The sequence below is a fragment of the Tamandua tetradactyla genome, chromosome 16 (assembly GCF_023851605.1).
Source record: "Tamandua tetradactyla isolate mTamTet1 chromosome 16, mTamTet1.pri, whole genome shotgun sequence".
NCBI lineage: Eukaryota > Metazoa > Chordata > Mammalia > Pilosa > Myrmecophagidae > Tamandua > Tamandua tetradactyla.
Window position 1 is genome coordinate 31,468,544 of NC_135342.1, and position 27,932 is coordinate 31,496,475.

Below are 27,932 nucleotides of genomic sequence, written 5' to 3' on the forward strand. Positions count from 1 at the left end.
CTTCAGTTTCACCCACAGTATGTGAAGTCCAACCTCCTGTACCTGATGATGCCTAGTACACTGATGGGTTAAGTAAAGGTAATTACACAAAGCTGAGAGCTGTGGCCATTCTGATGAAAACAGATAGTTTTTTGGTTACACTGTAATCTAAGGCAAAAGAGTCAGTGGGCTGAATTCTGAGCAGTATGGATGGTAATAAAGAGAAAATTGGCCTCTTGTGATATGTGCAGATAGCTGGGCAGCCTACTTGGGGCTCTTTATAGTAGTAAATCAATGGCATGAAGACAATGAGCAAATTATGAACCAACCTCTCTAGGGCGCTACTATGTAGCAAGAAATTTAGTCAGGCCTTTAAGCTCCTGAAGGAGCTCTAACTGTTATCATATACTATCCAACCAGAAAGCCTCTCTCCCAGGTAACCAAGAAGCAGATGCTTTTGCCAGAATGTGTTTCATTTGCTCCACACCTAGTGAAGAAGCTGCCCTGTGGCTGCAAAGGAAAAGTGGACATGGTGGGGCAGCCATGGGATGGCATTTGGCAAAGTCCCTATAAAATATTCTGAGTTAATACACATCATACAAAATTGTGATGCTTGTCTCTGTCTTTGTGCACACTCTATACCTTACAGTAATGGGCATATGCATAAAGCTAACGTACACTTAAAAGATTGGCAAATTAACCTCATAAGGCCTTCATCTGTTAGTGCCGGCACTAACTTGTGTAGATGCCTTAATTTGTGTTACGCCTTAAGTTGTGTAGATGTCACTAATATGGGCTTCTTGCAAGCTCTCTCAGTGCAGCATGCTACCTAGCAAAATAATATCAAAGGTTTAAAATGGCTTAGTGGCTTATATGGGATGCCATACCACATAGACAGTGATCAAGGAACACATTTTACTGAACATGATACACCGCAATAGCCTAATGAACAGGAAATAGATTAGTATTTTCACCTCCCCTACCATTTTACAAGAACTGAGTTAATAGAATAAAAAAATGGCTTCTAAAACAGCAAATAAGACAACTTACTAAAACCTATACCCTGCAGATTTGGATGTTTGTATTAATACCTTCTTCTACCTGCTTAAACCAGGCTTTAAGTACTGCACATGGTGTCTCTCCATTTGATTTATTGGCAAGGCCTATTTCCATGGCTCCCAAAACTGTAAAGGTATCAGCCGCATCTTCTGGTCATGCCTTGGAGATGGATGGAGATACATTGCTACTGAGGACACCTGTTATCTTTGCCTCCAGAAAGAATTCCATTGCCTTAGCCCTTCAGTTGACAGTGCCTCCAGCCTGGCTCTGTTGCATAGTGCCAGAGGGCACTATCAAACAGGCTGATGGAACTGGAGTCCATCTTCCTGTTCTCAAGAAGATCAATGATGCTACAATATGAAGGATGCTCAAGAAATAAATCCACTGGGGAAATAATAGCCAGAGTAATGTGGTTAGAACTTAAAAGGATGCGATTGGCACTAAGGTCTACTCCTATGGAAGAACAGCCTGTGTGGTATTACAAGCCTGGCATTTGCCCAGTGGCAGCCAATGTGCTGGAACCAATGGGAGAAAACTACTATCATTTTACTTGTTTGTAAAGACCTTCTTATTCAAGTATCCACTAAACATTTATGTTTCTGCCTTTCCTGCTCCATGAAAGTTCATCTAACATCTTCCTTAAATGGGCCACAACCACAGCAGCAGTCCACAATCAAACTGACTATTGGGTATGTGGATATGTAACAGCTTTAAGTAGCTCTGGCTTCCCATGGAATATTCTTCCACTGTCTTTAGTTAACTGAACTAATTGCTTAATAACTGTTAATTACCCATATCTCCCAAGATGGCAATTACCTAATTCTAATGCTCTCTAAACTCCTCTTTCTCTGTTTAAAATGTTATTTCTTACTAGTGGTCAAAAACAGGGAGGGTAAGAAGGTATGATATGTATGAGTTTTTCTTTTATCTTTTTTATTTCTTTTGCTAAAGTGATGAAAATGTTCAAAAAATGATCACGATTATGAACACACAACTATATGATGATATTGTGAGCCATTGATTGTACACCATGTATGGGATGTATGTATGTCAAGAATGTTTGCATGCTTATTGTTTTTACAATAAAAATATATTAAAAAAGAAATGTCCAAGACTTCCGGAGAAGATGGCGGCTTAGTAAGACGCGCGGGTCTTAGTTCCTCCTCCAGAACAGCTACTAGGGAAGTAGAAACGGTACCGAACAACTCCCGGAGCCACGACAGAGACCAAGAAGACAGCGTACCGCATTCTGGAACGGCTGACTGGCGGGGAGAACCCGCTGTGGTGAGATCACCAAGGGGTGCATGCTTCCCCAGGCCGGGGCGGCAGGTGGCCGGAGTCCCTCCCTCCTTCCTTCCCGGGCCGGCTGGGAGAATTGGACAGGCGATCCCCTCGAGCCACAGTGGCTGGCGCCCCCTCCACACGTGGCCCCCCAGACCAGCTGGGAGAATTGAATCGGAGATCCCTCAAGGCGCAGAGACCAGCAACCGGGGTCCTTTCCAAACACGTGGCTTCCCGGTCTGGCTGGGAACAGTGGATAGGCACTCCCACAAGCAACGGCGCCCCCCCCCCGCCACGCTTGGCATCCCGGGCCAGCTGGGAACTTTGGACAGACGCTCCCCCAAGCCATGGAGGCCGGCGACCCTCCCCACTTGCAGATTCCCAGGCCGGCTGGGAGATTCGGATTGGCACTCCTCCAAGCCGCTTCGGCTGGTGACCCTCCCCTTCAGCGACAGTTTTCCAAAGTTAAAGGAGCCACAGCATCTTTTACTGGTGGGACCCACAGACAGACGAGCACCACGAGCGCCACCTACTGGGCAGGATAAGAAAAACAGAGCCCAGAGACTTCACAGAAAAATCTTTCAACCTGCTGGGTCCCACACCCAGGGAAATCTGATTAAATGCCCAGACGCCAGCAGAAGATAACGGATCATGCTCGGAAAATTGAAGATATGGCCCAGTCAAAGGAACAAACCAATAGTTCAAATGAGATACAGGAGCTGAGACAACTAATGCTGAATATGCGAATAGAAATGGAAAACCTCTTCAAAAACTAAATCAATAACTTGAGGGAGGACATGAAGAAGACATGGGCTGAACAAAAAGAAGAAATAGAAAATCTGAAAAAACAAATCACAGAACTTATGGGAGTGAAGAACAAAGAAGAAAAAATGGAAAAAGCAATGGATACCTACAATGGTAGATTTAAAGAGACAGAACCTAGAATTAGTGAATTGGAGGATGGAACATCTGAATTCCAAAAAGAAACAGAAACTATACGGAAAAGAATGGAAAAATGTGAACAGGGGATCAGGGAACTGAATGACAATATGAAGCACACAAATATACGTGTTGTGGGTGTCCCAGAAGGAGAATAGGAAGGAAAAGGAGGAGAAAAACTAATGGAAGAAATTATCACTGAAAATTTCCCAACTCTTATGAAAGACCTAAAATTACAGATCCAAGAAGTGCAGCGCACCCCAAAGAGAATAGACCCAAATAGGCGTTCTCCAAGACACTTACTAGTTAGAATGTCAGAGGTCAAAGAGAAAGAGAGGATCTTGAAAGCAGCAAGAGAAAAACAATCCATCACATACAAAGGAAACCCAATAAGACTATGTGCAGATTTCTCAGCAGAAACCAGGGAAGCTAGAAGAGAGTGGGATGATATATTTAAATTACTGAAAGAGAAAAACTGCCAACCAAGACTTCTGTATCCAGAAAAATTGTCCTTCAAACATGAGGGAGAAATTAAAACATTTTCAGACAAAAAGTCACTGAGAGAATTTGTGACCAAGAGACCAGCTCTGCAAGAAATACTAAAGGGAGCACTAGAGTCAGATATGAAAAGACAGAAGAGAGAGGTATGGAGAAGAGTGTAGAAAGAAGGAAAATCATATATGATATATATAATACAAAAGGCAAAATGTTAGAGGAAAATATTATCCAAACAGTAATAACACTAAAAGTTAATGGACTGAATTCCCCAATCAAAAGACATAGACTAGCAGAATGGATTAAAAAACAGGATCCTTCTGTATGCTGTCTACAGGAAACACATCTTAGACCCAAAGATAAACATAGGTTGAAAGTGAAAGGTTGGGAAAAGATATTTCATGCAAATAACAACCAGAGAAGCACAGGAGTAGCTATACTAATATCCAACAAATTAGACTTCAAATGTAAAACAGTTAAAGAGACAAAGAAGGACACTATCTATTAATAAAAGGAACAATTAAACAAGAAGACATAACAATCATAAATATTTATGCACTGAATCAGAATGCCCCAAAATACGTGAGGAATACACTGCAAACACTGAAAAGGGAAATAGACACATATACCATAATAGTTGGAGACTTCAATTCACCACTCTCATCAATGGACAGAACATCTAGACAGAGGATCAATAAAGAAATAGAGAATTTGAATATTACTATAAATGAGCTAGATTTAACAGACATTTATAGGACATTACATCCCACAACAGCAGGATACACCTTTTTCTCAAGTGCTCATGGATCATTCTCAAAGATAGACCATATGCTGGGTCACAAAGCAAGTCTTAACAAATTTAAACAGATTGAAGTCATACACAACACTTTCTTGGATCATAAAGGAACGAAGTTGGAAATCAATAATAGGCAGAGTGCCAGAAAATTCACAAATACGTGGAGGCTCAGCAACACACTCTTAAACAACGAGCGGGTCAAGGAAGAAATTGCAAGAGAAATTAGTAAATATCTCGAGGCAAATGAAAACGAAAACACAACATATCAAAACCTATGGGACGCAGCAAAGGCAGTGCTAAGAGGGAAATTCATTGCCCTAAATGCCTATATCAGAAAAGAAGAAAACGCAGGAATTCAGAAATTAACTGTCCACTTGGAAGAACTGGAGAAATAACAGCAAACTGACACCAAAGCAAGCAAAAGGAAAGAAATAACAAAGATTAGAGCAGAAATAAATGAAATTGAAAACATGAAAACAATAGAGAAAATCAATAAGACCAGAAGTTGGTTCTATGAGAAAATCAATAAGATTGATGGGCCCTTAGCAAGAATGACAAAAAGAAGAGAGAGGATGCAAATAAATAAGGTCAGAAATGGAAGAGGAGACATAACCACTGACCTCACAGAAATAAAGGAAGTAATAACAGGATACTATGAACAACTTTACGCTAATAAATACAACAATTTAGATGAAATGGATGGGTTCCTGGAAAGGCATGAACAGCCAACTTTGACTCAAGAAGAAATAGATGACCTCAGCAAACCAATCACAAGAAAAGAAATTGAATCGGTCATTCAAAAGCTTCCTAAAAAGAAAAATCCAGGACCAGACGGCTTCACATGTGAATTCTACCAAACATTCAAGAAAGAATTAGTACCAACTCTCCTCAAACTCTTCAAATAAATCGAAGTGGAGGGAAAGCTACCTAATTCATTCTATGAAGCCAGCATCACCCTCATACCAAAACCAGGCAAAGATATTACAAAAAAAAGAAAACTACAGGCCAATCTCTCCAATGAATATAGATGCAAAAATCCTCAACAAAATTCTAGCAAATCGAATCCAACAACACATTAAAAGAATTATACATCATGACCAAGTAGGATTCATCGCAAGTATGCAAGGATGGTTCAACATAAGAAAATCAATTAATGTAATACACCATATCAACAAATCAAAGCAGAAAAATCACATGATCATCTCAGTTGATGCAGAGAAGGCATTTGACAAGATTCAACATCCTTTCCTGTTGAAAACACTTCAAAAGATAGGAATACAAGGGAACTTCCTTAAAATGATAGAGGGAATATATGAAAAACCCACAGCTAATATCATCCTGAATGGGGATAAATTGAAAACTTTCCCCCTAAGATCAGGAACAAGACAAGGATGTCCACTATCACCACTATTATTCAACATCATGTTGGAGATTCTGGCCAGAGCAATTAGACAAGAAAAAGAAATAAAAGGCATCAAAATTGGAAAGGAAGAAGTAAAACTATCACTGTTTGCAGACAATATGATATTATATGTCAAAAACCCGTAAAAATCCACAACAAAACTACTAGAGCTAATAAATGAGTACAGCAAAGTAGCAGGCTACAAGATCAACATTCAAAAATCTGCAGCATTTCTATACACTAGTAATGAACAAGCTGAGGGGGAAATCAAGAAACGAATCCCATTTACAATTGCAACTAAAAGAATAAAATACCTAGGAATAAATTAACTAAAGAGACAAAAGACCTATACAAAGAAAACTACAAAAAACTGTTAAAAGAAATCACAGAAGACCTAAATAGATGGAAGGGCATACCGTGTTCATGAACTGGAAGACTAAATATAGTTAAGATGTCAATCCTACGTAAATTGATTTACAGATTCAATGCAATACCAATCAAAATCCCAACAACTTATTTTGCATAAACAGAAAAACCAATAAGCAAATTTATCTGGAAGGGCACGGTGCCCCAAATTGCTAAAAGTATCTTGAGGAAAAAAAAACAAAGCTGGAGGTCTCACGCTGACGGACTTTAAGGCATATTATGAAGCCACAGTGGTCAAAACAGCATGGTATTGGCATAAAGATAGATATATCGACCAATGGAATCGAATAGAGTGCTCAGATATAGACCCTCTCATCTATGGACATTTGATCTTTGAGAAGGCAATCAAGCCAACTCACCTGGGACAGAACAGTCTCTTCAATAAATGGTGCCTTGAGAACTGGATATCCATATGCAAAAGAATGAAAGAGGACCCGTATCTCACACCCTATACAAAAGTTAACTCAAAATGGATCAAAGATCTAAACATTTGGTCTAAGACCATAAAACAGTTAGAGGAAAATGTAGGGAGATATCTTATGAAACTTACAATTGAAGGCAGTTTTATGGACCTTAAACCTAAAGCAAGAGCACTGAAGAAAGAAATAAATAAATGGGAGCTCCTCAAAATTAAACACTTTTGTGCATCAAATAACTTCATCAAGAAAGTAGAAAGACAGCCTACACAATGGGAGACAATATTTGGAAATGACATATCAGGTAAAGGTCTAGTATCCAGAATTTATAATGAGATTGTTCAACTCAACAACAAAAAGACAGCCAGCCCAATTACAAAATGGGAAAAAGACTTGAACAGACACCTCTCAGAAGAGGAAATACAAATGGCCAAAAGGCACATGAAGAGATGCTCAATGTCCCTGGCCATTAGAGAAATGCAAATCAAAACCACAATGAGATATCATCTCACACCCACCAGAATGGCCATTATCAACAAAACAGAAAATGACAAGTGCTGGAGAGGATGCAGAAAAAGAGGCACACTTATCCACTGTTGGTGGGAATGTCAAATGGTGCAACCACTGTGGAAGGCAGTTTGGCGGTTCCTCAAAAAACTGAATATAGAACTGCCATATGACCCAGCAATACCATTGCTAGGTATCTACTCAAAAGACTTAAGGGCAAAGACACAAACAGACATTTGCACACCAATGTTTATAACAGCATTATTTACAATTGCAAAGAGATGGAAACAGCCAAAATCTCCATCAACAGACGAGTGGCTAAACAAACTGTGGTATATACATACGATGGAATATTATGCAGCTTTAAGACAGAATAAACTTATGAAGCATGTAATAACATGGATGGACCTAGAGAACCTTATGCTGAGTGAGACTAGCCAAAAACTAAAGGACAAATACTGTATGGTCCCACTGATGTGAACCGACATTCGAGAATAAACTTGGAATATGTCATTGGTAACAGAGACCAGCAGGAGTTAGAAACAGGGTAAGATAATGGGTAATTGAAGCTGAAGGGATACAGACTGGGCAACAGGACTATATACAAAAACTCAAAAATGGACAGCACAATAATACCTAATTGTAATGTAATTATGTTAAAACACTGAGTGAAGCTGCATCTGAGCTATAGTTTGTTTGTTTGTTTGTTTGTTTGTGTCTTTTGTTTTTTTCTTTTTCCTTTTCTTTTTTTATTATTATTATTTTTTAAATTTTTTTCTCTATATTAACATTCTATTTCTTTTTCTGTTGTTTTGCTAGTTCTTTTCCTAAATCGATGCAAATGTACTAAGAAATGATGATCATGCATCTATGTGATGATGTTAAGAATTACTGATTGCATATGTAAAGCGGAATGTTTTCTAAATGTTATGTTAATTTCTTTTTTTCTTTAATTGATAATAAAAAAAAGAAATGTCCAATCTAAGGCATCCAGGGAAAGATTTTTTTAAATGTTATTTCTATTGTTAAAGAACATCCAAACAAGACCCATCCATCTCTGGCATCTGTTTAGGACCGCTTGACCTAAATGGCTCCTAAATATGGCATTCATAAGTACTAGAACTCCTTCGTATATTGAAAGACAACGCTTTTGATTTAGCTGTGCACCAACACATGAAATGACTGTCCACATTGGAATATGATTGAAACAACATTGTATGACAGAACAAATGAACAGGAAAAATTCCATCTTTGTCAGCAATTCTTTTTTTTTATTAAACATAGCAACATACACACACAAACATTCTTACCACATGATCATTCCATTCTTGATATATAATCAATAACTCACAATATCATCGCATAGTTGTATATTCATCATCATGATCATTTCTTAGAACATTTGCATCAATTCAGAAAAAGAAATAAAAAGAAAACAGAAAAAAATTCATACATACCATACCCTTACCCCTCCCTTTCATTGATCACTAGCATTTCAATCTACTAAATTTATTTTAACGTTTGTTCCCCCTATTATTTATTTATTTTTAATCCATATGTTTTACTCATCTGTCGATAAGGTAGATAAAAGGAGCATGAGACACAGGGTTTTCACAATTACACAGTCACTTTGCGAAAGCTATATCATTATACAATCATCTTCAAGAACATGGCTACTGGAACACAACTCTACATTTTCAGACAGTACCCTCCAGCGTCTCCATTACACCTTAACCAAAAAGGTGATATCTACATAATGCGTAAGAATAATCTCCAGGATAACCTCTCGACTCTGTCTGGAATCTCTCAATCATTGACACTTTATTTTGTCTCATTTCACTCTTCTCCCTTTTGGTCGAGAAGGTTTTCTCAATCCCTTGATGCTGAGTCCCAGCTCATTCTAGGATTTCTTTCCCACGTTGCCAGGAAGGTCCACACCCCTGGGAGTCATGTCCCACAGAGAGAGAGAGAGGGAGGGCAGTGAGTTTGCTGTCTTGTTGACTGAGAGAGAGAGGCCACATCTGAGCCACAAAAGACATTCTCTGGGGGGTGACTCTTAGGCCTAATTTTAAGTAGGCTTAGCCTATTCTTTGCGGGGTTAAGTTTCATATGAACAACCCCCCAGATTGAGGGCTCAACCAATTGTTTTGGTTGTCCCAACTGCATGTGAGAATATCAAGAATTCTCCACTTGGGAAACTTGAATTTATTAATTCCCATTTATTTTCAACACCCTGCAGTATTGACATTCCTTTGTTCTTCCTCATGGAAAAACATTTTAAAATTTGTACATTTAGTCACTATCATTATACACTCTAGGCATTCCTAGATTATAACATATCTCAGTCTTTATCATCTATCTTTCCTTCTGATTTCATTTGTGCCCCCAGGCCTTCTCTCTCTATCTTTCTCACATTCAGCTTCCTTCAGTGTTCTAACATTATTGTGCTACAATCAGGTAGTATTGTGCTATCCATTTCTGAATTTCATAATCACTCCCGTTGCACAATCTGTATCCCTTCATCTCCAATTACCCAAAGTCCACCATATTTCTATCCCTTGATGGCCTCTATTCTTAACTGAAAGGATGCTGAATTTTGTCAAATGCCTTTTCTGCATCAATTGAGATGATCATGTGGTTTTTCTGCCTTAATTTGTTGATATGGTGCATTACATTAATTGATTTCTTATTTTGAACCATCTTTGCATACCTGGGATGAATCCTACTTGGTCATGGTGTATAATTCTTTTAATGTGCCACTGGATTCGATTTGCAAGAATTTTGCTGAGGATTTTTGCATCTATATTCATTAGAGAGATTGGTCTGTAGTTTTCTTTTCTTGTAATATTTTTGTCTGGCTTTGGTATGAGGGTGATATTGGCTTCATAGAATGAGTTGGGTGGCCTTCCCTCCTCTTCAATTTTTTTGAAGAGTTTGAGCAGGATTGGTACTAATTCTTTCTTGAATGTTTTGATAGAATTCACATGTGAAGCCATCTGGTCCTGGACTTTTCTTTTTGGGGAGCTCCTTAATGACTGATTCAGCTTCTTTACTTGTGATTGGTTTGGTGAGGTCATCTATTTCTTCTTGAGCCAATGTTGGCTGTTCATGCCTTTCTAGGAAGTTGTCCATTTCATCTACAAGTTTATTAGCATAAAGTTGTTCATAGTATCCTCTCATTAACTCCTTTATTTCTGCAGGGTCAGTGGTTATGTATCCTCTTCCATTTCTGATTTTATTTGTTTGCATCCTCTCTCTCCTTCTTTTTGTCAACCTTCCTAAGGGTCCATCAATTTTATTGATTTTCTCATAGAACCAACTTCTGGTTTTGTTGATTTTTCTTGATTGTTTTTATGTTCTCAATTTCATTTATTTCTGCTCTAATCTTCATTGTTTCTTTCCTTTTGCTTGCTCTGGGGTTAGTTTGCTGTTCTTTCACTAGTTCTTCCAAGTGGACAGTTAATTCCTCAATTTTTGCTCTTTCTTCTTTTTTGATATAGACATTTAGGGCAATAAATTTCCCTCTTAGCACTGCCTTTGCTGCATCCCATAAATTTTGATATGTTGTATTATCATTTTCATTTGCCTCAAGATATTCTTCTGGCAATTTCTTCCTTGACCCACTGTTTGTTTAAGAGTGTGTTGTTGAGCCGCCATATATTTGTTAATTTTCTGGCACTCTGCCTATTATTGATTTCCAACTTCTTTTCCCAACCTTTCACTTTCAACTATGTTTATCCTTGGGACTAAAATATGTTTCCTGTGGACCACATATAGATGAGTTCTGTTTTTTAATCCATTCTGCCATTCTACGTCTTTTGATTGGGAAGTTTAATCCATTAACACTGAGTGTTATTACTGTATGGGCAGTACTTTCTTCTACCATTTTGTCTTTTGGATTTTACATGTCATATCTAATTTTTCTTCTTTTTACCTTTACTAATAGTCTTCATTTCTACACTCTTCTCCACACCTCTCTCTCTTGTCTTTTCTATCTGTCTCTAGTGCTCCCTCTAATATTTCTTGCAGAGCCAATCTCTTGGTCACAAATTCTCTCAGTGATTTTATGTCTGAAAATGCAATTTTCCCCTCATTTTGAAGGACAATTTTGCTGGATATAGAATTCTTGGTTGGCAGTTTTTCTCTTTTAGTAACTTAAATACATCATCCCCCTGTCTTCTTGCCTCCATGGTTTCTGCTGAGAAATGTACACATAGTCTTATTGGGTTTCCCTTGTATGGGATGGATTGCTTTTCTCTTGCTACTTTCAAGATTCTCTCTTTCTCTTTGACATCTGACATTCTGGTTAGTAAGTACCTCAAAGTACATCTATTTGGATCTATTCTGTTTGGGGTATGCTGCACTTCTTGGATCTGTAATTTTAAGTCCTTCTTAAGATTTGGGAAATTTTCAGTGATAATTTCCTCTATCAGTTTTTCTCCTTCTTTTTCCTTGTCTTCTCCTTCTGGGACACCCACAACATGTATATTCGTGTGCTTCATGTTACCATTCAATTCCCTGAGACCCTGCTCATATTTTTCCATTCTCTTCCTCATATTTTCTTTTGCTTGTCGGATTTCAGATGTCCCATCCTCCAGTTCACTTACCTATTGTCTGCCTCTTGAAATCTGACGTTGTAGGCTTCCATTGTTTTTTTCTTCAATCTCTCCTACTGTCCCTTTCATTTCCATAAGTTCTGTGATTTGTTTTTTCAGACTTTTGATTTCTTCTTTTAGTTCATTCCTTGCCTTCTTTATATCCTCCCTCAATTCACTGATTTGATTTTTGAGGAGGTTTTCCGTGTCTTTTCAAGCATTCTGAATTAATTGTTTCAACTCCTGTATCTCACTTGAATTTTTGCTTTGTTTCTTTGACTGGGCCATATCTTTAATTTTCCTAGTATGATTCACTGTTTATTGCTGGCATCTAGGCACTTAATTACCTTAATTAGTTTATTCTGGAGATTGTTTTTTCTTTTTTTTACCTAAGATTTTCTTGCTTGGTGACTTTGTTGTCTATCTGTTCTTTGACATTCAGTTCAGCTTATTCTAGACCTCTAGCTTAAGTTTTGTTTAACAGATCAGAATTTTTCAGTTCTTGTTTCTTGCCCTACCTGTATGGTGCCTTTCCCACACACCCCCTCTTAGGAGAGTCTGCTTATGTATTATAGACCCCAGCCAGATTTTCCCAGACCAAACTGACCTCCTCTCAGGAGGAAAGAGTCACCTGCATCAGTTTTCCCTCAGGGTGAGAACCACCAGGTTGAAAGGCTTTCCTATGAAGGCTCTGAACTCTGCATTTTCCCTGTCCTGTCCAGTATGTGGCACTTTTCTGCCTGCAGGTCCCATGAGCATAAGGTGATGTGGTACCTTTAACTTCAGCAGACTCTCCCTGCTGGGGGCATGGTTGAGGCAGTGGAGAGGTTGTAGGCTGGCTTTAATCACTTCACTTTTCAAGATCGTGGGATCTGAATTCCTTGAGGGAGGGATTCCACCTGAGCTGAGCCACACCCCAGCTTCCACCCCAGGAAGGCACAGGCTCCAAACAAACACTCAAACAAGGTGAATTCTGCCTATGCCTGGGGCAGTTGGAGCCTGAGAAACTGCAACTGTATCCAAAGAGTATTCAAGCTGTAGAAACACAGCTACAAAAAAGTAAAAGAAAAATCTTTTCAGAGCAGGGCCCCCATTCCTTGGATTTGCCAATCAAGAGCTTAAGTTGATATGTTGCTTTGTGTATCTCCAGGTCCTATGTGCTCCCTTCTTTCCTTCTGGGTCCAGACCCTTTCAAGTAGTATGTGTCATCTGATCCAAAAAACCTCATTTCATTTTTTCCTTTTCTTTTTCTGTCAGCCCTGGGTTTCTTTCTAAGGTAACTGTTCGTGGGAGGCAAGATTTATAAAGACTGGTGAGGGAAAGGAGGGATGGTATACTCAGGGGAGAGTCTAATAGGCACTAGGGCTTCCTTCAGAGATGGAGTAGACATGAGATGGCTGCAAAGGCCTTGCTGTAATGGAGGTAAGATGACAATGAGACCAGAACCAGTGCTTATTCATCCATCTGTGGACTCAGCAGGCCTTGTGATAACCATGAGTGGAACTTTGGGAGTTTCATTCAGGTTGCCATATTAGCTCAAGCATGAATGGAGTCAACTTGGGGAGTTGCCTGGCCCATGGTAGGGATCCCTAGGAGCTGGCCTTGGAATGAGACGTGGATGGATAAAGGAAGGCTCTCTAGATGCTCTGTGCAAGGCAGCATGTGGAGAGGTCAGAGAGATGGCTATCATATGGGCCAGGGAATGTAGTGATGGATGTGAAATGGTGATGGTGGGATTCTAAGGGAGGTATTGTCAGAAGATTCATATGGATGGAGTGTGAACTGATTTCCCCATGACTTTAGTACAGGGACTTAAGGAAGGAAACTGAACCTATATTTGGTTGTGTCTAGGCAGCATGGATTGGGTGACTCCAGGAGACTTGGCTGACAGGAGAGGCATAGGGCATTTATGTTTACACCTGCTTGTTGTGACTGTGGGCTGGACACAGTTATTCATGTTATAAGGAAAGAGTGAGCATAAATGGTGCCAAGGTCTGGTGTCTCCTCTGATTTAGTGATCTGGATAGGAGCATAAGCCAGAGTGTGTGGGCAGGACAGAATAGGGGTCCTCAGAAGAGAGGCTGGCTTGGGTGTCCACATCATGGCAGAACTGTGTGATGTTTGGGGGCATGTCAGTGTACTTCTTTTAGGAGGAGTGCGGACTCCTTAATGAGGCTATAAGACCCCTCTACTACAATATGGTGTTGGAGAATTTCACACTTGTGGTCTCACTTATAAGGCCCTCACACCTGCCCTACCCTGATCTGGACTTGCCCTTCTCAGTCCAGATGCCATTCTTTGTTTTCCAAGCCCATGTTTTCTTCCTAGGTTTCCTGTAGGTGGTACTATGGGTGCCTGGGATAGAGTGGGCTTTCTCTCTGCACATCTATGGGTCCTCTGTTGCTTATCTGGGCACATTTCTCTGAGCTCCCTTGTCCTATGTGTTTCCTGTCAGAATCTTCAGGGCATCTCTCTACCTCTGTTTCCTTCACTTGGTTTCATCTTTCTATGTTTTCTGTCTTTATTTTCTTCATAAAGGACTCAAGTAAAGGGTGGGTCATATCTCCATGGGAACAACCTAATTAAAGTGACAGGTCTACTCCCACAAAAATGGATTAGAAGAACATGAATTTTCTGGAGTACATAGCAGTTTCAAACTTGCACATTCCACCCTCTAGACCCCCAAAAGACATGTTCCTTCCACATACAAAATACATTCATTCCATCACAATATCATAAAAGTGTAAATCATTTCAGCAACAATACAAATACAGTACAAAGTCAAAAACAGTTCAAATTCTCATCAAAATCATCTACAGGAGTGGTTTGTCCTACGACAAAATTCTCCTCTGGCCGTGAGACCTGTTAAACTCAGAACAAGTTATCTGCTTCCAAAATACAAAGGAAGGACAGTCATAGAATAAATGTTACCATTGCCATAGGAAGAATTTGGAAGGAAAACAGGGGTCACAGGTCCCAAACCGTTCCAAACACCTGCAGGGCATACTTCATTAGATTTCCAGGTCTATTTAGAGTCTATAGAGTCTATAGAATGAAATTTTATCCTTGGGGCTTGAGAGAGAAACAGTTCCACCCTTTCCAAGGGTTTACTCAGTGGCTCTGCTCTCTCTAAATACTGGGGTGAGGATTGAAACATTGGGGAATATTGGGGAGACCACCTTGTTCTTGGCCCCACCCTCCTCAAGCAACAGAGTGGCACCAGACTCTCTGCCTTCTTTGGGGCACATGTGCAACCCCTTCAGAAGAGTGGGGTGGTGGCCAGGCCCCTGCCCAATCCCTGGGGAATGGGCTTCACCCTCTGAAAATTCCAAGGCATGCTCACCCTCTCCACATACATGGCTGGGTCTGCTCTCCTGGCCCAAGGATTCTTTGCTCCAGACCTCCATGGTTCTGCCTTTGAAGTTGTTTTTCCTTCAACCTGTCCCTTTTCTATCCATTGTCTGTTTTCAGTCCATACTGGCAGTGGTTCCATTTATACAGATCCTGTTACAAACCTGTCAGTTTTCCATGCAACAAAAAGGAATCCCAACCATCAGACAATAGGACTTTCCACAAATCCTTTCTGGATAACTACATTTACAATCCTGGATTTTTCTGAAACGGCTGACTGGTTCCATGCTTGGAATAGGTTTTGGTACCAGAGAAGTGGGGTACTATAATTTTCAAATACCAAAAATGCTGGAACAGCTTTATAAATGCATAAGGGGGGGAGATTATGGAGAAATTATAAGAAGTTTGATTGAACGGATCTTTGCTTTGAAGAGACTGTTTGTAGAAAAAGACTCTAAAGGTACACCTTAGATGGAAATGAAGAATGTATAATTGTAAACTGGAAGGAAGGCAACCCTTGTTTTAAAGTGGCAGAGAATTTGGCAAAATTGGGACATAGTATTGGATGGAAGGCAGAATTTGAAAGTGATGAATTTGGATACATAGCTGAGGAAACGTCCATACTTAGTGTGGAAAATGCAGCCTGGTTTTGTCTTGCAGTAAAACGTGGGAAGAAAAGGATAAGCCAGGAATTGGACACTTGAGTATAAAGAAACTAGAAACTGATAGTTTGGACAAATTCTGAGCTTCTGGAAAATGAACCCCAGAGAAAAGTGCCCCACATGAGAATTTAGCCAAACATGGAACCAATACAACATCCCATCCAGAAGCCTGGTCGGGAAGAATTCAGGAATCAGGAGACTTACTGTCTTCCCACTGGATCCCATTTAGCCTGACCTCTCTGTGGTCAGGTGACTCTGTCTGACTCCATGGCATCTCTGCTGCAAGTACTATCCCCTTCCCCTTCCTGATACATTCTTGGTTTTGTCTGCACCAGGAATTGTATGCAACAACATACCCAATATTTGTGGAGACCACTAGGTTGTACCTTCAAGATACTTCCTCAGAAGTTCTTTTTATAATATTTTGTTTTAATTCCTCTGATCTCTATGTACTGGTTTGCTCACCTATCATGTGCTGGCCATTCACCTGCCTTGTCTCTCATAGGACTTGCATCTTCCACATCCCAATTGTTTTCCAGTAGCTTCTCAGTTGGAACTAAGAGTAGAGCTCTGGGAGCTTGACCAGGCAGACCTCACTCAACCTTCATCTAGAGGTGCTCATAGTGAACTGAAACCTGGTAAGTGGGAACTGGGAGAGGAATGGCATGATGGCACAGCTGAGTCAACAACATACCAGCAAACTGCTCCATATTTATCATTGTTTTGGTGTTAAAGCAACTGGCCACACCCAATTTCTGGCATTACTTCTCCCTCTGCCCACATGTTATTTCCCTGACTCCAATCCTTATGGTCCTCTGTTTTAGTTTGTTAATGTTGCCTGGAAATGCAATATACCAGAAATGGATTAGCTTTTATAAAGGGAATTTATTAAGTTACAATTTCATAGTTCTAAGGCCATAAAATGGCCAAATTAAGGCATCCAGTAAAAGATATCTTGACTCAAGAAAGGCTGATGGCATCCAGAACACCTCTGTTAGCTGGGAAGGTATGTGACTGGCATCTAGTGGTCCTTTGGCTTCTGGTTTCAAACAGCTTCCCTGGGGCTTCCTGCATTTCCAAAGATTTCTGTGTCAGCTCTCCAAGCATCTCCTTTGACACCCCAAGCATCTCCAAATCTCTGCATCTATGTTGCTTTTGGGCTTTCTCCAAAATATTTCCCCTTTTAAAGAACTCCAGTAAACAAATCAAGACACACCTAAAATGGGTGCATCGCAATCTAATCAAAACATCACACCCACAATTGGGCTGATACATCTGCATGGACATAATCTAATCAAAAGACTGCACCCACAATCTCTATGGAAACAATCTAAACAAAGGTTTCACCCTAAACAATAGGTCTGACCCCACAACACTGGATCAGGATCAAAAAATAATGGCTTTTCTGAGGTGCATAAGAGTTTAGAACTAAAAAAAAAAAAAGAGTTTAGAACTAGCACATCCCCCCACCTCTCTGGCCTCCATGACTAACTTGTCCCCCACTGCCCCCTTTGCAGTGTTTCTCCATGTTGGTCTACCCATATGATACTAGATGTGCACATATTCTTAAATTGTCCTTGAAAACCCACTATTTTGCCTTTTTCCATGTCTGGGCACATCCTTCTTGTGCTGGTTTGAAAGGATGTATGTCCCCTAGAAAAGCCATGTTTTAATCAAAATCCCATTTCATAAAGGTAGAATAATCCCTATTCAATACCGCATGTTTGAAACTGTAATCAGATCATCTCCCTGAGATGTGATTTAATCAAGAGTGGTTGTTATGCTGGATTAGGTGACAACATATCTCTGCCCATTTGGGTGGGTCTTGATAAGTTTCTGGAGTCCTATAAAAGAGGAAACATTTTGGAGAATGAAGGAGATTCAGAGAGAGCAGAGAATGCTGCGGTACCACAAAGCAGAGTCCACGAGGCAGTGACCTTTGGAGATGAAGAAGGAAAATGCCTCCCGGGGAGCTTCATGAAACAGGAAGCCAGGAGAGAAAGCTAGCAGATGATTCCATGTTCACCATGTGCCTTTCCAGATGACAGAGGAACCCTGACTGTGTTTGCCATGTGCCTTTCCAGATGAGAGAGCAACCCAGAACTTGATCGGCCTTCTTGAACCAAGATATCTTTCCAAAAAAGCCTTTGAATGGACATTTCTATAACCTTGTTTTAACTGGGACATTTTCTCAGCCTTAGAACTGTAAACTAGCAACTTATTAAACTTCCCATTTTAAAACCCATTCCATTTCTGGTATATTGCATTCCAGCAGCTAGCAAACTAGAACACTTCTGCACAGCATGCACCTATCATCAACAAATAAGTCTTTGCTGAACATTGCAGAGGCCCTGACCTTCTTCTCTGTGCTTCACCCCATCATCGTGTTTGCTCCTGTAAGGCCTTCCCCATTCTATGACTTGCCAGGCATAGCACTTGCAAGCCCTTATTCACCCTGATCTAGCATCCTTATTCTACCAATAACCCATGTCTCCTTCCTGGGTATGTCTGATATCCATGATCAGATTGTCACTTCCCACAAAATTCTACATACATTTCACCAACATTTCTCTGCTTTCAAGTTGCTGGTGGGTTCAGAGAATGAAGAATCACCTTCTGAGCAGAATGTTTCTATAGAAAGAATGTCTCAAGTGAGAAGTCCCAAGTCTGACCCTTCCATTCAGAAGGCCCACCCTGATGAAGATATGTGGCCCCATCTTGAAAGAAAATTTGTACCTGAGTGAGCACCTGGGAACATGACCGAGGCATAAATTTCACATTCATGAGGATTGTGGGAAATAATCTGTTTAGTGCAAATCTTTGCCAGCACCAAAAGCAGCAGAGTGGAGAAAAATCCTTCAGCATGGATAAACATAGGCCCCTGCTTGTGAAGAGCTGCACAGTCCATCTGTCAGAAAATCCCTTCCCACACAAAGATGTTGGGAAGGACTTCTCAGCCAGCTCAGTTCTTCTCAGGTACGAGGCCTCTCACAGTAAAAAAGTCACATAGAGGCACTGAGTGTAGGGAGGTCTTTCACATTGAACAAAGGAATCACAAGGGCAGTGAATGTGGAAAAATCTTTTGATGCAATGACACAGTTTTCAGCACCAGAGAATCCACACTGGAGAAAGGCCTTATGAGTACATTGAATGTGGGAAATTCTTTAACTGCAAAGTCATTCTTGTTAGGCATTGGAGAATGCACACTTGAAAAAGGCCTGATGAGTGCAGCAAATGTGGAAAATTCTTTAGTCAAAGATCTGGCCTTATTGAACACTGGAGAGTTCATACTGGAGAAACACCTTATAAGTGCCACAAATGTGAAATCTTCTTTAGCCAACACTCTAGCCTCATTCTACACCAAAGACAGCATATTGAAGCAAGGCCTTATATGTGCAGTGAATGTGGAAAAGCCTATAGAAGAAGATTTCACCTTGTTCACCACCACAGAATTCACACAGAAGCAGAGCCTTTTGAGTGCCATGAATGTAGGAAAGCTTTCAGTTGCAAAGATACACTTATTTGGCACTGGAAAATCCATGGTGGTAAAGATCTTATGATTATTGTTAATAAGTGAAATTCTTTTGTTAAAGTTCAATACTTATTGCACACTCGGAAGGTTAACCTGGCAATAGGTCTTTGATGAGTGGTGAATGTGGAAAATTCTTTTGCCAAAGCTCCAGCTTCATTCAACATTGCAGAAGTCACATTGGAGAAAAGTTTCAAGAGTGCAGTGAATGTGGGGAAAGTCTTCACCAGAAGCTCCCCACTTCCACAGTACATAAAAAGGTTTTATAAATGTAGCCAGTGTTATAGAGTCTGTTCTAGTTTGCAAGCTGTTGGAATTTGATATATTAGAAACAGGAATGGCTTTTAAAAAGGGGAATTTATTAAGTTCCAAGTCTATAGCTGTAAGGCTGTGAAAATGTACAAATTAAGGCCAGGATATGAAAATATCCAAATTAAGGCATCGACAAGAGGTTACCTTCGCTCAAGAAAGGCCAATGAATTTCAGGGTTTCTCTCAGTTGGAAGGGCACATAGCAATGTCTGCTAGCTTTCTCTTTTGGCTTCTTGTTATATTAAGCTCCCCCAGGAGTGTTTTCCTTCTTAACTCCAAAGGTCTCTGGCTGTTTGGGCTCTCAGGGCTCTTTCCAAAATGGTTCCCTCTTAAAGGGCTCCAGTAAGCAAATCTGCCCTTGAATGGGTGGAGACACATCTCCATGGGAACCATCTAATCAAAAGCTACCACCCACAATTGGGTGGGTTGTGTCTCCACAGAAACAATAAAAAAGCTCTCACCCAGCAATATTGAATGAGGATTAAAGGACACGGCTTTGATGGGGCCCACAACAGATTCAAACAGGCACAAGGTCTTTAGCTGCATCTTCAGCAAAGTTCTGGTGTTCCTTCGGCACCATAACGGTTACATAAAAGAAATCCTTATAAGAGCAGTGAAAGTGGGAAAGCCTTTAGTCAAAGGCCTAATGTCATTCAGTGCCGGAAAGTTCACACTGGAGTGCGGTCTTGACCTGGATGTGGAGTACATGAACTTTTTAAATGGAATTTTATTGATATGTATTCACACACCATCAAGGGCTCTCAGTATCATCAAATAGCTGTGCAGTCATCACCACAATCAATTTTAGAACATTTCCATTTCTCCAAAAATAACAATAAGATAAAAGAAAAATATAAAAGAAAATGCAAAATGTCCTTTACCCATTATCCCTCCCCCATTGTTGATCTGTAGTATTTTTTACTATTGATAAGAGAATATTAAGGTATTACTGCTGTACTACTTAGTTTCCAATAGGTACATTTAGACCCATATACCTCTCTATTATTAACTCTTTGTAATGGTGTTGTACATTTGCTGTAGTTCATAAGATACCTTTTTAGTATGTATACTGACACAGTCATCATACATCAGAAGATTCACTGTATTATACATTCCTGTGTTTTCACCTGTAGCTTTCCATCTGGTGACATACATGACTCTAAACTAACACTTTAAACCACATTCACTCAAAAATCAGAACTATTAATTATCCTCACAATAAAGTGCTACTGTCACCTCTACCCATTTCCAAACACTTAAATTCAAGGTAATTAAACATTCTGCATATATTAAGCAATGCTGTCCATTCACTAGCCTTATTCTATCCTTGGTAACCTATATTCTAGATTTTATGTCTATGAGTTTGCATGTTATACTTAGTTCATGGTAGAGAGGTCATACAATATTTTTCCTTTTGTGTCTGGCTTGTTTCACTCAACAAAATGTCCTCAAATTTCATCCATATTGCCACGTGCTTCAGAACTTCATTTCTTCTTACTGCTGAACAATATTCCATATATATATATATATATATATATATATATATATACCACATTTTGCTTATCCATTCATCTGTTGATGGATACTTGGCTTTTTTCCATTTTTTGGCAATTGTGAATAATGCTGTTGTGAACATCAGTGTGCAAGTGTGTTTGGGTCCCCGATTTCAAATCTGGGCATACAGTGAAATAGTGGAGTTGCCATATGGTAAAGCAACTTTATATTTAGCATTCTAAGGACCTACCAGACTTTCTTCCACAGTGGCTGCACCATTTTACATTCCCACCAGTAGTGAATATGTGTTCCTATTTCACAACTTCCTCTCCAATGCTTGTGGTTTAATAGTGGTCATTCTAGTAGGTGTGAAATGTTATCTCCTTGTGGTTTTGATTTTCATTTCCCTAATAGCTAGTGAAGTTGAGCATCTTTTCATGTGCTTTTTAGCCATTTGTATTTCCTCTTTGGGAAAATGTCTATTCATGTCTTTTGCCCATTTTTAAATTGGGTTGTTTGTCTTTTTATTGTTGAGTTGTAGGATTCCTTTATATATTCTGGATATCAATAACTTATCAGATATGTGGTTTCCAAATATTTTCTCCCATTGAGTTGGCTGCCTTTTCATCCTTTTGACAGAGTCCTTTGAAGCACAGAAGTATTCAGTTTTTTTTTTTTTTTTTTAAAGGAAAGACAGAGAGAAGGAAGGAAGGATAGAAGGAAGGAAGGAAGGAAGAAAGGGAAACATCTTTAAACATTTTCTTGTTTTATTGTATTTTGTTTTTCCGTTTTTTGTTACATGGGCTAGGGCCGGGAATCGAACCGAGGTCCTCCGGCATAGCAGGCAAGCACTTTGCCCGCTGAGCCACCGCGGCCCGCCCGAGTATTCAGTTTTGAGGGGGTCACATTTACCTATTCATTCATTCATTGCCTGTGCATTGGGTATAAGTTTTAGAAACTACCTCCTACCACTGATTTGAAGACATCACCCAATACCACTGTCAATATGTAGTACTGATAGTAGGCATGTAACCTTCTTGTTCCTGACAATATTCATGCTTCAGAATTTCATTATTAGGTATAATGCTTTCTGTATATTTTTGTTGGAACAGGTTTTCTACTTACCAACGACATTTTTCCTCAGTATGAATCTCTTTGTGCTTCACAAATTCTGAATATTTACTTAAGGTTTTAGCACCTCTGTAGTGTTTTGGTGCAGCATAAATTTTTTTCATATGGTATGAGATGTGAATTTCTACTAATTTTTTGTGACACTCAAGGCACTCAGTTTCTATCAGCTATGAATTTGTTGGTGACTAATGAAATAACAATTATGATTTAAAAGTCACCTACATGCATTACATGGGTTTCCCAACTGTATATGTCTTCACATATAGAACAAGGGCTGAAATTTGAGAGGATTTGTACATACATTGCACTTAGAATTTCTCATCTGCATGACAATTCAAATATGCAGTAAGATATGTTTTCTAAGTAACCACCTTCCTACATTTATTATTTAAATGGTTTTTCACCTCTGTGACTTATGTGTCATAAGTGCTGAGCTATGATGGTAGGTTTTCCCACAATCACATTCATAGGATTTCTCCTGTGTGACTCCTTATATTTACAGACAGGGATGAATTTGAGAAAATGCTGTTCCACATTCTTTACACTCATATAGTTTCTTTCCAGTGTGAATTTTCAGATGCACAGTATTTTTTTTTAAATATCTGGACACTTTTTCACAATTAGGACACTAAAACTTTCTCTGCAAAATGTATTTTTTTCATGCTGACTGAGAAGCAATTTATTTTGAAAGGCTTTCTCATAATGCTTACAAGTAAAAGGTTTTTCTTCAGTATAAAGTCTCTGGTGTATGAGGCCAGACTTCTGAATAAAAGATTTTCCTGAATGATTACATTTACAAGGTTTTCCACCTGTATGATATCTCTCATGTACATAAAGAGGACCTTTTTGAGAAAAAGTTTTCCACATACATTATATTCATAAGGGCCTTTATCTGTATTTCTCCTATGTAAAGTAAGTGTTGAGTGCTGAGAGAAAGCTTTTCCACATGTTACGTTTATAGGGTTTCTCCCCTATGTGACTTCTCACGTGGGAAGGAATGGATGAGAATTGAGAGAAGGCTTTCCTACATTCTTACATTCAAATAGTTTCTCTCCAGTATGAATTTTCAGAGGCTCAATGAGGTTTCTATTGTATCTGAAAAATTTTTTTTCACAATTAGAACACTCAAAAGGTTCAGTATGAATATTCTTAATTAGGACACTCATAAGATCCAGTATGAATATTCTCATGCTCAGTGAGATTATACTTGTGGCAGAAGGCCTTCCCACGTTGTTTACATGCATTGGATTTTTCTCCTCTGTAAGTTGTGTGGGGTCTAATGAGGTTTTGCATTTGAATGAAAGTTTTTCCACATTTATTGCATTCATAAGGCTTCTTTCCCATGTGAATTAATGCATGTATTCCAGATAAAGGCTTTTCCATATCCATAACATTCATGGTTTTTCCTACAGTATGAATTCTCAAATTCCTGATGAGGTCCAATTCCTGAATGAAGCTTTTTCTACTCTGAGCATACTTAAAGGTGGCTACTGCAATAAAGCATGACCAGACAACATTTCCAAGACATTATTATATTCACGATGTTTCTTCTCTTGGCCCCTATCATGATTATGTAAGTCTAAATTATGTTTCATACTCTCTCCAAAAGAGTCATATTTACAGATGCATTTTCTTGTAAAATTAAAATCTGAGTTCAGAGAAGACATTTGTTCAGCTTTGTAAAATACACTGCCATTGTCCTCAGGTAAGATTTTGTCAAATATGGTTGCAACCCTTTTCACAAATCTTTGCTGTTCTGTCTCCATTGCTTTACCAGCTTCCCAGTCTTTTTCAGAATGTCACCTTAATCTTTCTTCTTTAACAGTACATGGCTGTTCTTCCTGCTCCAATTGGAAAATGACATCTGGCTTTATGGGAAGACAGTGTGGACTTGGTCATTTCTCCTTTCTGGGAGAAAAGAGTCCTGAGATAGCCAACCATTCATCACATCAAGGCCCAACCACCTGAAGAGTAAGCACATGCCCCTTCACACTGAGCATGGACAGACACTCCCGGAAGTAACCTGCTCACGCTGCCATTGAGGCAGGCAGATCTCTCTCCCTCACTTTTTTTTTTTTTTTTTTTTTTTTTTAGAGAGAGGGAGGAAGGGAAGGAAAGACAGAGAAGGAAGGAAGGGAGGAAGAAAGGGAAACATCTTTAAACATTTTCTTGTTTTATTATATTTTGTTTGTTTTTTACATGGGCTGGGGCCGGGAATCGAACCGGGGTCCTCCGGCATGGCAGGCAAGCACTCTTGCCCGCTGAGCCACCGCGGCCCGCCCCCTCCCTCACTTTTGAAGGACAGTTTTGCTGGATAAATAATTCTTGGCTGGCAAGTATTCTCTTTCATAATGTTAACTATATCATACCACTGCCTTCTTGCCTCCATGTTGCTGATGTGAACTCAGCACTGAGCTTTATGTGGCTTCTCTGATTTGGTGAATCACTTTTCTCTTGTTGCTTTTGGGATTCTCTTCTTCTCTTTGGTATTTGACAGTCTAAATTATTCTGTGTCTTGGAGAGGGACTGTTTGGGTTTATTCTATTTGGAGTATATTGGGCTTCCTGGATTTGTATATTTATGTCTTTTATAAGGTTTGGGAAATTTTTAGCCATCATTTCCTCAAATACTCTTCCTGGCCCATCACTTTTCTCTAGTTCTGGGACACCTATAGCACATGTATTTGTGAAGTTCGTGTTGTCAATTAATTCCCTGAGATGCAGCTCAAGTTTTTCCATTTTTTTCTCATTGATCTTTTGAATGTTTGAGTTCAGTTGCTCTGTCCTCTAGGTTGCATATTCTTTCTTCTGCCTCTTCAAATCTGCTGTTTTGTCTCTAGTATATTTTTAATTTCATCTTAAGTATCATTTCCATATGATATGCTATTTTTCTGTGTAATCTTTCAAATTCTTCTTTATGCTATCAGTATCTTCTTAATATACTTTCTCACTTTAACGATCATCTTTGATTAGTTGTTCCACTTCCCTATTTCTTCTGACTTTTTAAGCTGATCATTTGGTTTGACCATATCTTCTTTATTTTTTACCAAGAAAGAATATGTATTATTTTATTGTTTTCATTGGATATTAAGAAAAATACACAGACAGCCTATGGCCTCATGAAATCATGAGACTTCTTAATGAAAAACTGTGTGTAGAGAATATATTTACAAGACAAAAAAAAGAGAGAAATACAGATAATACAAAGGCACCTGGAGAAAGGTCTTGAGGGAAATTGTAACTGTTAATTTTGAAAATGAAAACAGGAAAACTAATGAACCATTTTATAAGCAAATCCATGTGTGGATGAAGGCAATTAGTGAAGAGCAGGTATGAATTTTGAAATGCTGCTCGTACAAGTTAAACATCACTACTGTTAATCTACCTTGTATGATTTTAGCACCAAATAACACAAATTATAAACACCATTTAATTATTTACTCATTGATTGATTGATTGATTCATCCCTTTTCCACATATTCTTCTGTTTTTTCATTTTTACTGTGAAATATAATATATATACAAAAAAGAAATAAATGTCAAAGTACATTGTAACAAGTAGCTATAGAACAGATTTCAGGGTTTTGTATGGGCTGCAATTCCACAATTTTAGGTTTTTCCTTCCAGCTGCCAGAAGGAAACTAAAAGAAATATTGATACAATGAGTCAGCAATTATATTCATTTACTAAATCCTATATTTTCTGTTATAACTCCTCTTTCTCCTTTCATTCTCATCCTAATCTTTAGGTGAAATTCAGCTATTCCCATTTTAACTTTTTTATGTTGGAAAAGGGTGGCAATAGTATGGGATAGGAGGATAAAACTAGTTCATGTTCTTGGAGAGACTGGCCCCTCTGGGTTTCAGGACTTATATGTCCTAGGAACCTACCTGGAGGTTGTAAAGATTACTTTATCTTAGTGTCTGAAATTTTTCTAGAATCTCAGATAGAGCCCTAGGTGATCATTAGGGTTAACAAGAATGGCTTTGGTTGGGGTTTGGCAAACCATGGAAATTAGCAATATCTAGTCGAAGCTTGCTTAAGAGAAGCCTCCAGAATAGCCTCACAATTCTATTTGAACTCTCTTAGCCACTGATAACTTATTTTGTTACATTTTCCCCCCTTTTGGTCAGAAAGGCATTGTTGATCTCACAGTGCAAGGGCCATGCTCATCCCTGGGAGTCATGTCCCACTTTTCCAGGGAGACTTTCATGCCTGGATGTCATGTCTCATGTAGGGGGGAGGGTAATTATTTTACTTGAAGAGTTGGTCTTAGAGAGAGAGAGGCTGCATCTGAGTAACAAAAGACATTTTCTTGAAGTAACTGTTATGCATAAATTTAGGTAGGCTTAGCTTCTCTGCTACAGAAATAAGTCACAAGAGCAAGCCCCAAGATAAAGGGCTTGGCCTATTGACTTGGGAGTCCCTAATATTTGAGATAGTATCAAGAGTTTCCCCAGTGGTAAAGTTTAATAGTTCCATGTTTTTCTCCCATCCCTCAAGGGACTTTGCCAATACTTTTTACTTATCTGCTGAATATACTCTTGGATGTATCTGGATATTACATTGAGCTCTACAGAATTACTAGCCCTCATCCCCATTCTGAGATCCGTGTGTTTGGATTTTTAAACTATCAAGACAGGTTAAGTTATACTATGTGTTACAGAAAAATAAGTTTGGGACAAAATAAACCCATCTTCCTTTGATCTCATACAATAGACGACATTTTAAAATACAGACAATGTCATCCTTACCCCTGTATTCTGATTTACCTTAGTCCTGACCCAATCAACTTCATTCTTATCTCTAATTGAAGTCTAATCTCATATTAGGTTTCTTTAACAGTTGATGTATGTGATAACACTGACTTTCAGAGCTGCAGAACTCCAACTCTGAGTCTTATGTATCACACAGTTAGCCACAGTTCCAGAGAGATACCACGTTATACACATATAGTAAAGCCTCTCAAAATCTAGAATTAACATTTACAGCTCGGGACTAAAGTTGACTGCTATAATAGGTAATAGTCTAGGCTCCACTTTTCTTGTAAGTATTTTCTAAAAGAGACCATACAATATTTTTTCTTTTCTTTCTGGCTTATTTTGCACCATAAAATGTCCCCAAAGTTCATTCACCTTGTTGCATGCCTCATGTTTTCTGAAGTCACACAATATTCCATCATATGTATAAACACAGTTCACCATTCTACTTCCCAGTCAAGGTATCTTTTAGCCACCTCCATCCATTGGGCAACATGGATAATGTTCAAAGCCAGCAATCTATGTCTCACATTATCCTCACTTAGTTGTTTAATCATTAATACTCTCAATTTTGACAATTTTCATTGTTCTGAAGAGAAAATAACAAATAAACACAAGATCACATAGAAAATCCAAACTTCTCATTAACTCTTTGTCCTTCCCCACTGTGCCAATTTGAAGATATTATGTACCCCAAAAAAGCCATGTTATAATTGTGATCCACTCTTGTGGGGGCAGCCATTCCTTTTAACTCTGATTCAATACTGTAGCTTGGAAACATTTGATTAGATTATCTCCAA

At 39.1% G+C, this 27,932-nt stretch overlaps 1 protein-coding gene across 10 annotated transcripts in view; it reads left to right on the forward strand.

Moving 5' to 3' along the window:
- Positions 1 to 27,932, forward strand: part of ZNF599 (zinc finger protein 599) — a 210,213-nt gene that overhangs the window by 85,339 nt on the left and 96,942 nt on the right. For 5 of the 10 annotated variants that reach the window (XR_013163491.1, XR_013163492.1, XM_077132178.1 and 2 more), the window contains one exon: positions 23,786 to 23,946. The exons of 3 other annotated variants lie outside the window; for them this stretch is intronic. The gene's annotated coding sequence lies outside the window, so the exon portion shown is untranslated. Of the gene's footprint in view, positions 1 to 22,130; positions 23,947 to 24,198; positions 24,438 to 27,932 lie in introns of those variants that run through there. 2 more of the 10 variants (XR_013163490.1, XM_077132179.1) reach the window with 2 other exon arrangements.